This window comes from Macrotis lagotis, chromosome 1 (assembly GCF_037893015.1).
Source record: "Macrotis lagotis isolate mMagLag1 chromosome 1, bilby.v1.9.chrom.fasta, whole genome shotgun sequence".
NCBI lineage: Eukaryota > Metazoa > Chordata > Mammalia > Peramelemorphia > Peramelidae > Macrotis > Macrotis lagotis.
In genome coordinates this window covers 224,018,928-224,033,277 of record NC_133658.1, presented here as the reverse complement: position 1 = coordinate 224,033,277, position 14,350 = coordinate 224,018,928, and the positions used below count along the sequence as shown (strand labels likewise).

Here is a 14,350-nt window from a genome sequence, read left to right as displayed (position 1 = left end):
ATAAATGCATATGGAAAAATAAAAAGTCAAGAATTGCCAGGAGTTTAATGAAAAAAATGCAAATGAAGGTAGCTTAGCACTACCCAATCTTAAATTATATTATAAAGCATCAGTCATCAAAACTGTTTGGTATTGGCTAAGAAATAGAGTGGTGGACCAGTGGAATAGACTAGGTGTAAAAGCAGGAGAGGATTATACTAATCTAATGTTTGATAAACCCCAAAAGTCTGGCCTTTGGGATAAAAACTCCCTCTTTGAGAAAAACTGCTGGGATAATTGGAAGTAAGTATGGAAGAAACTTAGATTAGACCAACACCTCACACCCTTTACCAAGAAAAGATCCAAATGCTTACAGGACATAGACATAAAAACAATACTATAAGCAAATCAGAAGATCAAGGACTAGTCTACCTGTCAGATCTATGGAAAGGGGAACAGTTTATGACTAAGGAAGAGTTGGAGAACATCACTAAAAACCAATTAGATGATTTCGATTACATTAAATTGAAAAGCTTTTGCACAGATAAAACCAATGTAATCAAGATCAAAAGAAAAGTAGTAAATTGGGAAACAATCTTTACAGCTATTGATTCTGACAAAGGACTCATTACTAAAATATACAGAGAACTGAGTCATATTTTTAAAACAAAAAGCCATTCCCCAATTGACAAATGGTCAAAGGATATGCAAAGGCAATTTACAGATGAGGAGATCAAAGCAATCCATAGTCATATGAAAAAATGCTCTAAATCATTAATTATTAGAGAAATGAAAATTAAAGTTTCTCTGAGGTACCACCTCACACCTCGCAGACTGGCCAATATGACCAGAAAGAATAATGATCATTGTTGGTTGGGATGTGGGAAATCTGGGACACTATTACACTGTTGGTGGAGCTGTGAATTAATCCAACCCTTCCGGAGAGCTATTTGGAACTATGCTTAAAGGGCAACAAAAATGTGCATACTCTTTGACCCAGCAATACCACTACTGGGTCTATACCCTGAAGAGATGAGGAAAAGGGGTAAAAACATTACTTGTACAAAAATATTTATAGCAGCCCTGTTTGTGGTGGCAAAGAATTGGAAATCCAGTAGATGTCCTTCAATTTGGGATTGGCTTAGCAAACTGTGGTATATGTATATAATCGAACACTTTTATTCTATTAGAAACCAAGAGGGATGGGATTTCAGGGAAACTTAGAAGGATTTGCATGAACTGATGCTGAATGAGATGAGCAGAACCAGAAAAACACTGTACACCCTAACAGTACCGTGGGAGTGATGTTCAAACTTGAAGGACTTGCTCATTCCATCAGTGCAACAATTGGGAAAAATTTTGGGCTATCTGCAAAGAAGAGTACCATCTGTATCCAGATAAGGAGCTGTGGAGTTTGAACAAAGTACAAGGACTATTCCCTTTAATTTTGGAAAAAACCCAGATATATTATTGTCTGATCTTGTTACCGCTGAGAATTCTGTTCTCTATAAGGATATGATTTCTCTCTCATCAGACCCAATTTGGATCAAGGTACAACATGGAAACAAAGTAAAGACTTTTGCAGTGCTATCTGTGGGGTGGGCCTGGGGGGAGGGAAGCAAGATTGGGGGAAAATTGTAAAACTCAAATACTATCTTTAATAAAATTAAAAAAATTCTAAGGTAATTGGATTTTTATGAAAATAAACTAAATTAAGAGGTTTTATGTTAAAAACTGATAAAGAATGGATTCAAGTAAATCTGTATTTTTGTTACAAAAAATATAGTTTGACTAATACACAGCATTAATTTTCTAAGTACATACTAAATATCCATCAACTTTTTCTGTCAACATTGGAAAATGTTGGAAAGATAAAATATAAACTATATACTTTCAATGAAAGCTTTTTGTTGTAGCATTTGCACTTTTGCATTGGAGAGACAGTAACAGAAGGTAAAATTGATCTGATTTTCTTTTATTAAATTTCATGCCCCTTTCATATCTAGATTTAAAAAGAGTGAAAGCCACTGGAGAAAGTCAGACAATGTAAGATCAAGTACTAATCTAAGGAATACAAATAGGGTCTAAAGTGTATATTAACTACTATATGAGACATGGATCCAGACAGGATGATTATCAATTGAGTAAAAAAAGGACCACAGTTTTAAATATTGGTCACAATAAAATATGTAAAAAATACCGTAATCAGTTTTAAGACCTTACATTTGAATGGGGCCAATACTTTCAGTTTTAGAGACCAGGCTTAATACAACATTAAGAATAACAGTTGTTCTTTGGAAAACTCTTTTGACAACTGGGAAGAAAATCACTACTTTTTAGTTCTTTCTGCCATGCCTTCATGATTCAGCTGACTACAATGGAAACCAGTGATTCAACTTAACTTTTAAAAGAAGACATTCTTGCACTCATGATCTCATCATCCAGGAAACTATTGGCGGCAGTCACAGTGCAGAAGTGAATCAGATGCTTCTTAGTAAAGTAGTTGTTCCCACAATATCAACTGCAGTTACTGGCTCACTTGTCTTTAAATAATCATCAACAAATCCTGATACTGAATGTTTCATCTACACCTTAACCAGAGTTTCTTGAAGGACAAAAACAAAAGTCTGAGCAAGAAACTTGGGAATAATGAACTATGCATCCATCATCAAACATTCGGACTGCAAGACGGACTTTCCCTTGACATTGGGCTGATCAGAGAGCTTCAACTCTGACTACTACCACTGAGCTGGGGAACCACGCAGCTATCTTCAATAGAATTTTTGATAACTGGCAGATCATTTCTTGCTGCACCATGAATCTGTGTCATTATATGCTTATTCAGTTATTTGATCAACAAGGTGACAGATCCAGAGTTGCTGTATTTCCCAATAAAGGTGAATTTTTCTTCCCTCAGTGTGTATTCTTAGACAAGTCATGCATGTCCCAAACATTTAGGTCATCTAAAGAATTCATAGCCATCCTACCACATACAAGGGTCAACCTCTCCATATTTTTTAGTTTTGCTCTACAGGTCATATTCTGCCTTTTTATGAAAGTTCATCTCAAGAAAATAGTTCAAGTCCTTTTTTAGTAATAAGAACAAATCCTTTTTCTGAAATTTTTAGTTTCATTTCCTTTATTTTTCATTTAATTTCCTTTCTGTATTTATTAGTTTCTCTCAGTCCTCTGCATGTTTATAAAAAAATCCAAAATTCACTTCTGTTTTTTCATATTCTAATGATTTAATTTAATTTAATTGTAATTTAAGCATCTTTTCCTTCATCTTATGATGTCCAGTACCATGGTCCAAAACCAGTCCTCTGATGAAGATTGTTTCAGTTTTTGATTTTTGCTTCATCACCATATCTATCAAGAAAAGATCCACAATTTCCCTGCTTTTCTGCTGGCCAAAACTGAAGTGAGCACTGCCTCTATCAGCAGAACAGCATTGAATTTGCCGTGCATGGATGTCCAACTACATTCATGAAGGTTTCTCTATTTCTATGCTTATCTTGCTTTGATCCAATACTTCATGGACTTTAGTTTTGGCAAATTCAAATCCTTCTGATTCAAGCGAGCAGACCTTCAGAGATGTAGGGGTTCACCTGCTTCAGTAACTGTCCAATGATAAGAATATTTGAAGTTGTACAGTCACCAGTAATGTCATCCTAGGCTGTAGCTACTTTTGCTATCAAGGAGACTGTAGGGTGTTGGATTTGCATCTCCTGTTACAGCACATTGTTCATCCTTGATGACCTTGCTGTCTCCAGCAATGGAAACCAACTGGTTGCAGAAGAATGAATAGATCCACCAGTCAGAGGCTACTCAGGGAATATTTGTACCCATGTTCTCTCATGTGTACACACATTCCAGTTTCTATGGGTTGCCCTGTTGCTTAAAATCTTTATAACTAGCTTCACAACAGAGTATGTTTCTCTCCCATGGACATATTTTTGGCAGCCCCTCCTGTCTCATGAGGAATCCTGATACAAAGACAGGTTGTTGCCTGTCTAGTTTACATAAGCCTGGAAGAACTGGAAGACCCTAGTTTGTGATTTTATAGAAGAGCTACAACCTAGGGCATGGAATGTATTGATTTACAGTCTTTGAATGATTCTGTAGAAATGTTCTTGATGCAGTATCAGAGTACAGAATTTTATTAATTACTTTAAAGGAGTGTCAAACCATTTTTTTTTCTGCCAACCACCACCTGGATAGTTTTTAACATCATTAGAGGGCAATTTACTTATTAAAAACAAATTTTTCAGCAGCCTGATTTTTGAGAAGTCCTAGAAGTTAAGAAAGTAGGCAAAAGTAGGCAAAAGCATGCACACATTATTGGACAGTGTGATTTCATACTGGTTCTTTAATCCAAGTGACTTCAAATATTTCAAAAGTAGTTGTGATTGCTTTTCTTTTTTTATAGTTTTTTTTGCAAGGCAATGGGGTTAAGTGGCTTGCCTAAGGCCACACAGTTAGGTAATTATTAATTGCCTGAGGTCAGATTTGAACTCAGGTACTCCTGACTCCAGGACCAGTGCTCTATCAACTGTGCCACCCAGGTGTTCGATTTGCATCTCCTGTTACAGCACATTGTTCATCCTTGATGAACTTGCTGTCTCCTGTATTTGCCTTTATTTCTAGTTCTGTGTGAAACCAATATGGCCTGCAATCAGAGGTTCCTGCCCCTGCAAAGGATAATTCATTCCTTGACTAAATCAATACTCACTTTTACAATGGAAAATAAAGTTATCCAAGATGTATAAACTTTCTTATTTCTTTTCTTATTGGTAAAGTAAACTCCTGATGATAATTTTTTTTTTCTACCAACAGAGAAAAACAACTTTCATTGAGTTGCCTGGGACACCTATAAGTTAACTGATTTGATCAAGATTGCATTTCTTGTATTATGAGAAACAGAACATGAAGATGTTTGTGAATTTCAGATTTCTACACCTGACTACCTCTCATACTACAAAGTTAGGCAGGAATAATATTTTGAAGAGTCCTGAAATACTTAAAATAAAGATCATCAAATCTCTCATTTTTCTTTTTATTAGAAGTCTAGGTGAAAAGGAAGACCAGTGGCGTAAATATTTATATCTTTAATGACTTCAGATTTCATCTTATTCATCCTCTCTCATTTTACCTCTCATATTATAGATAACAGAAATAAGGACCCCCATGCACCGCTATTTCAAAGAATAAAAGTGATTTGCCCAAAGTTACTTAGCTGTCGAATAACTGAGGTGGGATATGAAGTAAGAGCTTTTGAATTACTTCTTGATCTTTTTAATCTCTATTACACTGCTTCTTCTCTGTTTTCCTCAGTATTTTCAGTAAAAAATAAATAAATAAAACAAAAACTAGAGTTTTTTTTAAATAGGAATTTCTGAGGCAATTCATGCAAAATAGTTAACTAGATTTCAATTCTTTGAATAAGGAGGTAGATGGTATTGATCAATCATCACATTCCTTTGCATGTATATTTTATCAATTGGGAGAGTTAACCTACAGTTCTGTTTCCTTCTAGGTATTGGACTAAACAAATTCTTTCATAAGTAGTTTCATTTAAGTACATAAGGTGATCTTAGAACAGTCTATCAATGTTCCTTTGTAAATGACTTGAGGTAAAAGAACTTCTATAAGCATAAGTTATTATTTCTGTATAATACAGTTTCTGCCAGAGTCTGTCACAGGTACCTGTTATCTTAATGGCACAGAAAGTGTGTTCTTAGTGCATAATTAGTGATTTCTTAGTGAATAATTCATCTGTATTCATTATTTTTTTATCAGATACTAAATGTTAGACTTTGTCAAATACAATTTTGACTTTGTCATGACAGACTCCATCTCAGCAACAAGGTGGGGATATTCATAAAGAGTTTTTATAAAAGATAATTTAAAATTGATTAACATAATTATCATTTCTGCTTCAGGTTAAAATTCTCATGAAGGAAGAACTTTCAAAATGATCTCTATTTTTTCATGAAAAATTATTCGTAGGTTGAATATTTCCCTTTTCCTTGTTTAATAATAACAATCATAATAACAATAATAATGTATTTAATATACTATGCAATATGAGAAAAATGCTAAGAAAATTTTTTTCTCCTGAATAGGCAGAGTTTGAGGTGCTATCTGCTTGAAGTCTAATTATGTCTGTTTGAAGAACTAATTATGATTAGTTGGTACAATTCAAAGTACACTAGCTTTAGATTTAGAGGATATGGGTTCAAATCCTAGCTTAGTCAGTTATTTTTTTCTTTGACATAGGGAAATTCATTTTTCTGGATATTCTCAGATTATTCAATATCTCATATGTAGCACCAAGAGAACTGAACTGGATAGTTTCTAAATTCCCATTTAAAATTGGATTCTTTGGTTTTAGGAACTGTTGGATTCAGTGGAGATTTATTTAAATATTTAAAAATGCTTTGTATCCCTAAGTAAAAAAAAAATTGATCTGATGTTCTGTGTAGAAATATTTTGAATGATTATGGACATAAATGCTTTGGCAATATTCCCCCTTATTCTGTGTAAAAGTGAAGCGTCAGAATCATGCCTGTGAACAAAGGATTCTTTTGGGTTGCTGACCTGTTGGAGAGCAGAATAGAATTACACATACATTGATGCATGTGTGCACACACATGTTTACACACCCACCTCACATCACAAACACACATGTCAAGAAAAAATGCAGCCATGAGATTAAAAACAATACAATTGGGTCATAGTATAGTATCCCACTCACCTAGAGACAGCATGACAGCTGTTTTCTCAATCAGTTACTCAAACCAAGAACACTGAAAAGTGCAATGAAACTAGAGAAAGTGTCCTTTTGTTGACTACTAGACTTTAATGTATCTGATTTTGTGAGCTGATTTTATAGGAGAGTGAAAGGAATTAGCAGGAGTAAGCAGAATTCATATGATGGGCTTCAGGGTGCCCTTATTTACTAGTTGATAGGTAGAGCCACCCTACAGACAGTGTTGACTCAAAAGCATAAGAACATCAATATTCTCTCTGATTATGGAGTCAATATGATTTATTCTGTGGTCACAAACTTCTTAAATTCATATTTCATTGGAAAGAATCACTCTGTGATGACTTTATTAAGTCATAAAAATAGATTATTTAGATGTCTTGTTCTAGATAACTTTGTTTTGTGATTTTCTGTAATTTATTCATAGCATAACTCAAAAGAATGAACAATTCACAGAGTAAAACTATAAAGAAAGAAATGTTTCTTTGTTTAACCATTGGCATGTCTCAAGTTTTTGTTCTGGCCCTCCTTCACTTTCTCTACTCATACTATTTCACTTGATAATCTCATCCAATGGTTTTAATTACCATCTTCGTGCTGATGATTTTCACATCTACCTATCCTGCCTCAAACTCTCTGCTGACTTCCAATCTCACTGTTTCCAATTATCTTCCAGTCACCTCAAACTACATGTCCAGTAGTCATCATATTCTCAATATATCCACAATGGAACTTATTATCATTACACCTCAATTCTCACTTCTATTACCTCACACCTTCCATATTACTGTAGAGAGTAGATCAAACTTCCCTCTCCACTTCCCTCTCCCAGGGACAAAGACCAGAAGCAACCTTGAGCATCTCTATTTCTCAATGCTCACAATTTTTTCCTCCCAATGTCTGTAGATTTCACCTACAGATCATCTCTTAAGAAAACTTCTTTCTCTTTTCTAACATTGACATCTCTATTATTCCAGCACTCAAAACCTCACACTTGGCCTATTGCAATACGTACTGAGGGGCCTCCTGCTTGAATCTCTTCCCAATCTTATCCTTTCATTCAGTCAATAAAACGATTTTCCTAAAGTGCAGGTTCAAAAATGTCACACATCAGTAGGATTAAATACAAAATCTGCTTTGGCATTCAAAGCCCAGAAAAACCTAGACCTCTAAACTTTCCTTTTTTTTTTTTACATTTCTATGTTCATGTTTCATGTTCCAGACATAAAAAGAGACTAGAAAGAAAAATAATAAACCCTTTTTAAGGGCTGACACAGACTAAAATTATAATCAATAAAGAATATTTCAAGAAAAGTTAAAGTTAAATTGAGACTAAATAAGATAATACTCATCTTGAAAATAAGAATTTCTAAAAATAATATCAACAATTTATAACATAATTTCAAAGCACTTGTGATGCAGCCAAAGTAGTAATTAAGGAAAATTTTCTATCTCTAGATTCAACAACAAATATGGAAATGAACAAATTAACGAACTAGATATTTTATGAAACATTTACATTGTCAACAACAACAAAAAACAGATTTAAGAACTGGTTTGAAAACTTAAAAAACTAGAAAAATGTATAAATAAATTATATTCCAATGCAGACTTTTTTTTTTTGCTGTTCAGTCATATCCAAATCTATGATTCTATTTGGGATTTTCTTAGCAAAGATACTGTGGTAGTTTGTTACTCTCTTCTCCAACTCATTTTACAAATTAAGAACCTGAGGCAAGGAGGGTTAAATAATTTACCAAGTATCATACAGGCTCAAATATAAACTCAGACACTTAATAAATACCTACCTGAGTGAGTTTGGGCATTAACCCTTTGCTTTGCCAAAAAAATTAAATAAACAAAAATTGCCACTTATGATACTTGCTAGACTGGTGAAACATCATTTACCTTCCCAAAAGGGTTAAATCTAAGTTTAATAAAACTAAAACTAAAACTAAGTTTACTGATTTGTAAAATGAAGTTGTTGAACTAGTTAAAGTCTCTTTCAAAAGAATCTTTCACCCTATGATCTGAAAAGAGAAAATATGGTACTGGACTTTGGAGTCAAAAGACTTTTACCTAAATTGTGTTATTGATACTTGCTAGTTATGTGAGTTCATTTAAAAATAATAAAATATTTATTAAAGTTAAATTAAAAAATAAAAATAAAATTATTAAAAAAACATGATTACTCCAGTAATACATGCCCTATCTACTTTAACAGATTTTATGCCAATTTTCACATTCTGCAAAAGGCCTAAATTATATGAAATATTTTTTGAATTGTATAATTATTATACAGATAAAATCAATTATTATTCATAATTTCTGAATTAAGCTTTGATTAATAAATTCAATTTTGTTCTATATTCACTTCCTACTGCTGATCCAAGGAAACAAAAATTTGGTAAGGCTTATTTAAGAAAAATTGAAACATATTTAGAGAATATTAGAAGGAAATTTTAAACTGTGTCTTGAAGAAAAGTATACCAAAAAGAGTAATTTGAACACAAAATGAAAATACAAAATGATCTATCAAATTCTAACACGTAGTCACTGGCAATGTCAAACATTTCTTCTGATAATATGATGAAGTATTCACCCAATCGCTTTTATATGTTTAGTATTTTTTTTAGAATCAACTCAAGCTCATTTATCCATTCACAATAAAATTTCAGGGAAAAAATTTACAGAAATTAGTTGTGAAAAATTAGAAAATAATATAACTAATATTTAATATTTGTTCATCAAAAAATCTCTTCAATTACATGCATTTTGTTTTCTAATAAAACTTTTCTATGTTTATAGATCAGGAAGACCCCAGAGAAGTAATATTTATGGATTTTGGCTGCAAATCAGTTTTCTTTCTTGAATATGTCATGTATAGATAATGAAATGTGTACTGGTTGATTAAACCAAGAGGGCAATTTATGAATGGTTTGATGACCAAAAGAAAAATTAATTATGTCTTTAGGAAAAATTGGGGAACTTTTCCTTGCACAATGTAAAATGAACCCTTACATAGATCTACAGATCTACAGATCGCACAAAAGGAAAAAAGAAGCTCAAAAATAGTTTCCAACTGCAGATATCATGGAGGATCTTCCTCTTCAGGAGAACAGGAAGTAAAGTTCAGCTAGAGGGGAGAGTGAGAAAGAGGCTTCTAGTTACAATTCAGTCCAGGTTACAGAAGCTAGACAGTATCTAAAGTGCCAACAGCTAAATAGTTAGAAGGGTCACATTCCCAACAACTTCTGAACCCTGGGAAGAGGCAACAGACAAGACAAGGTTAGGAAAGTGCCACTACATAAGCAGAGCCTGGACATAAGGGAGGAAACAAACCTGCATAGACAATACCTGGGCTGCATAAGCAAGAAATTTCCAAGGGATACATCAGGGTTGAGACCCCAGAACCAGCACAAAAAGCTCAGGATATACTCCCTAAATCTGAGGAACAGGGCTCAATAATCAAAATAAGTACAAAACCAAGAAGAATATTAACCATCGAAATACTATTGAGAGACAGAAATGATAAAAATGTCATGTCAAAAAAAAAGAAATCTGTGGCAGTTTATCTTCATGGGATGTCTCAAAGGAGTTTATGAATTGGACTCAAATCCAAACCTCATGCCTCATGGAAAAGTTTAAAAAAAAAGATTTTTAAAATGCAAAAAACTGAAAAAAAGAAAGGAAGGAAGGAAGGAAGGAAGGAAGGAAGGAAGGAAGGAAGGAAGGAAGGAAGGAAGGAAGGAAGAAACTGCAAGGAAATGATGAAAAATTTACCAAAGAAATCAACTCCTTTAAAACTAAAAATATTCAATTGGGAAAAGAATGTAACTCATCAAAAAAATAAATTCAACCAATTGGAAAAGGACTGTAACTTATCTAAAAGTCAAATCAACCATTTGGAAAAAGAATGCAACTCATGTAAATTCAAATCAACCAATTGGAAAAAGGAATGCAATTCAGTAAAAAGTAAAACTAGCCAACTAGAAAAAGAAAGACAAAAACTAACTGAAGAATATAGATACACTAAAAATTGGAACTGAAGAAATTGAATAAACCATCAATAAACTTCCTAAGAAAAAAATCATCAGGTCCAGAAGGATTTACAAGTGAATTCTACCAAACATTCAAAGAACAATTAATTCATTTTCTACATTAAACTATTTTAAAAAATAGGAGAAGAAAGAGTTCTCAGAACTCATTTTATGACACAAATAAGATGCTGACACCTAAATGAGGAAGAACCAAAACAGAAAAAGAAAATTATAGGCCAGTTCCTTTAATGAATATTGATGCAAATATCTTAAATAAAATTTTATCAATGAGGCTATTGCAAGTTATTACTAGGATAGTAAAACAAGATCAGGTAGGATCTCTCACTATATCTATCTATCTATATCTATATCTATATCTATATCTATATCTATCTATATCTATATCTATATCTATATCTATATCTATATCTATATCTATATCTATATCTATCTATCTATCTATATCTATATCTATATATATATATATATCTAGAAACCTATACCTATACTTATATGCCTATATCCAGCAGGATGGATCAATATTAGGAAAACACTCAACATAATTGAACATAGCAATATCAAAACCAACAGCAATCATATGACTGTCTCAATAGATGCTTAAAAACCCCTTTGAAAAAATGCAATTAAAATTGTACAATTGAAATACAATACAATGCAATAAAATCACTAGATTATAGGAATGAAAGTTTTTTTTAAAATAATAATTAGTATCTATCTAAAACCACCAACAAATATTATATGTAATGGGAATAAAATCAGAGTATTTCCAATAAAATAAAGGATGAAACAAGGATGCCCAATAGCACCATTGCTATTTACTATAGTATTAGAAATGCTCAATTAGAGTAGAAAATGTATTTGAAGGAATCAGAGTTGGAAATGAGGAAGCAAAGCTTTCACTCTTGGATGATGAAATATTAAAGAGAACTTGATAAAATCATCTGAAAAACTCATTGAAACAATTAAAAAAATTCAGCAAAGGAACAGGATGTAAAGTAAACCTATATAAATCAGCCGCATTTCTATATATGAACAACAAAGTTGAAGTGCAAGAAATAGAAAGAGAAATTCATTTAAAGTAACTACAGACAATATTAAATACTTGATAATCTTCCTCTCAAAATAAACCCAGAAACTGGATGAACCCAATTATGAAGCACTTCTCACTCAAATGAAGTCAAGTCTAAATAATTGTGGGGAAATGTCAATTGCTCATGGTTAGGTTGAGCTAATATAATAAAAATGCCAATTATACCCCAAATAAATTTACTTATTCAGTGCCATCAAATAACTATTTCACCAGGTTAGAAAAAATAGTAACAAACTTCATCTAGAACAGTAAAAGGTCAAGAATAGCAACGGAACTGTAGAAAAAAAATATATAAATGAAGGTGGCTTACTTCTACCAGATCTAAAACTATACTGGAAAGTGACAGTTCTCAAAATTGCCTGGGACTAGTTAAGAAATGGGGTAATGCATCAATGGACCATGATAGGTTCCAAAGAAACTGAGCAAATGATCATAGCAATCTATTGTTTGACAAACCCAAAGACATCAGATCCTGGGATAAAAATTGACTGACAAAAGTCATCATTAAAACTGGAAAATAATATAGTAAAAATTAGGCATAGACCCACATCGCACATCCTATAACAAAATGAGGTCAAAATTGGTACAGGATTAGATATAAAGGGTGACAATATAGATAAATAGGCCAAGACACACTCTATCAATCATATGTATGGAAAAGGGAAACATTTTTGGACCAAAAAAAGGTTTAGATTACATTAAAAGGAGCAAAATGAATGATTTTGACTATGTTAAATTAATAAAGGTTTTGCACTAATAAAATCAATCCTGCCAAACTTAGAAGGAAAGCAGAAAGCTTGGAGACAATCTTCCCAACTAAGAGGTCTGATAAAGGTCTCATATCTAAAATATATAGAGAACTACATCAAATTTATAACTTTACAACTCACTTCACAATTGATAAATGGTCAAAGGATATGAAAAGATAGTTCTCAATTGAAGAAATTAAAGCTATGTATAATTATATGAAAAAATTTTCCAAATCATTATTGAATAGAGAAATGCAAATTAAAACACCTATGAATTATCGCTGCATGGCTATCAGATTGGTCAAGATGAGAAAAAGGGAAAATTATCAATGTTGTAGAAGTTGTGGGAGAATTGGAACAATGATGCATTGCTGGTGGAGTTGAAAATGGATCCAAGCCATTCTGGAGAGCAATATGGAACTATGCCAAAAGAGTAAAATATAATGTTCATTCCCTTTCCCAGCAATTCCAATTCTAGGCCTATATACAGAAGAAATCATAAAACAATAGGAAAAGTACCACATTTTCCAAAATATTCATAGTAACTCTTTTTGAAGTGGCAAAGAATTGGAAATTGAGGGGATGCCCATCAATTGAGGAATGACTAAACAGGTTATGGCTCATGAATAATATGCAATATTATTGTTCTATAAGACATCAGAAATGGTGAGAATCTAGAGAAGTATGGAATAAATTACAGGATCTGTTGCTGGTAGAAGGGACCAGAACCGAGAGAACAATGAATACATTAATAACTACTAGGACAACCATATTAGACTGGCTAAAGACAATGTTATCCCCATACAGAAGAGGAAGTTAAAGTAATAGATCAGAATTATTTTGCCCAACCGTAAACCAATAAATTTGATAATCGAAGTGAAATAAATGAATATTTACAAAAATATAAGTTGCCCAGGTTAAATGAAGAGAAAATTAAATACCTAAATAACCCTATCTCAGAAAAAGAAATTCAACAAGCTATTATTGAACTCCCTAAGAAAAAAATCACCAGGCCCAGTTGGATTCACAAGTGAATTCTATCAAACATTTAAGGAAAAATTAGTTCCAATTCTATATAAACTCTTTGAAAAAAATAGATGATGACAGAACTGTGTCTTTCTCTTTCTATGAGACTGATATGGTGCTGCTGATACCTAGACAAGGAAGAGTCAAAGCAGAGAATGCAAATTATAGATGTATCTCCTTGATTAATATAGATGCAAAAACTTAAATAAAATGTAGCAAAGTGATTACAGCAAGTAATCACTAAGCTAATACACTATTACCAAGCAGGATTTATCCCAGAAATATTGGTTCAAAATTAGGAAAACTATCAGTATAAATAACTATATAAATAACAAAGCTAACAGAGATCATATGATTATCTCAATATATACTAAAAACGCTTTTGATAAAATACAGGAACCATTCCAACTAAAATACAAGAGAGCATAGAAATAAATGAATTGTTCCATATAGTGATTAACAATATCTATTTGAAACCGTCAACAAGCATTTTACACAATAGGGATAAGCTAGAGGCATTGCCAATAAGATCATGGGTTAACCAAGGCTGACCAGTATCACCACTAGTATTCAATATTGTGTTGAAACTGTTAATTTCAGCAATAAGAGAAGAGAAATAAATAGAAGAAATTATAATTTGGAAGGAAGAAGCAAAAACTCTAACTTTTTTTGCCAA

The 14,350-nt window shown here is 32.6% G+C and overlaps 1 pseudogene; it reads right to left on the bottom strand.

Annotated features, from left to right (window-relative positions):
* Positions 1 to 2,459: 2,459 nt before the first annotated feature.
* LOC141522270 (T-complex protein 1 subunit zeta pseudogene) lies at positions 2,460 to 5,168 on the bottom strand (annotated as a pseudogene).
* Positions 5,169 to 14,350: the final 9,182 nt, after the last annotated feature.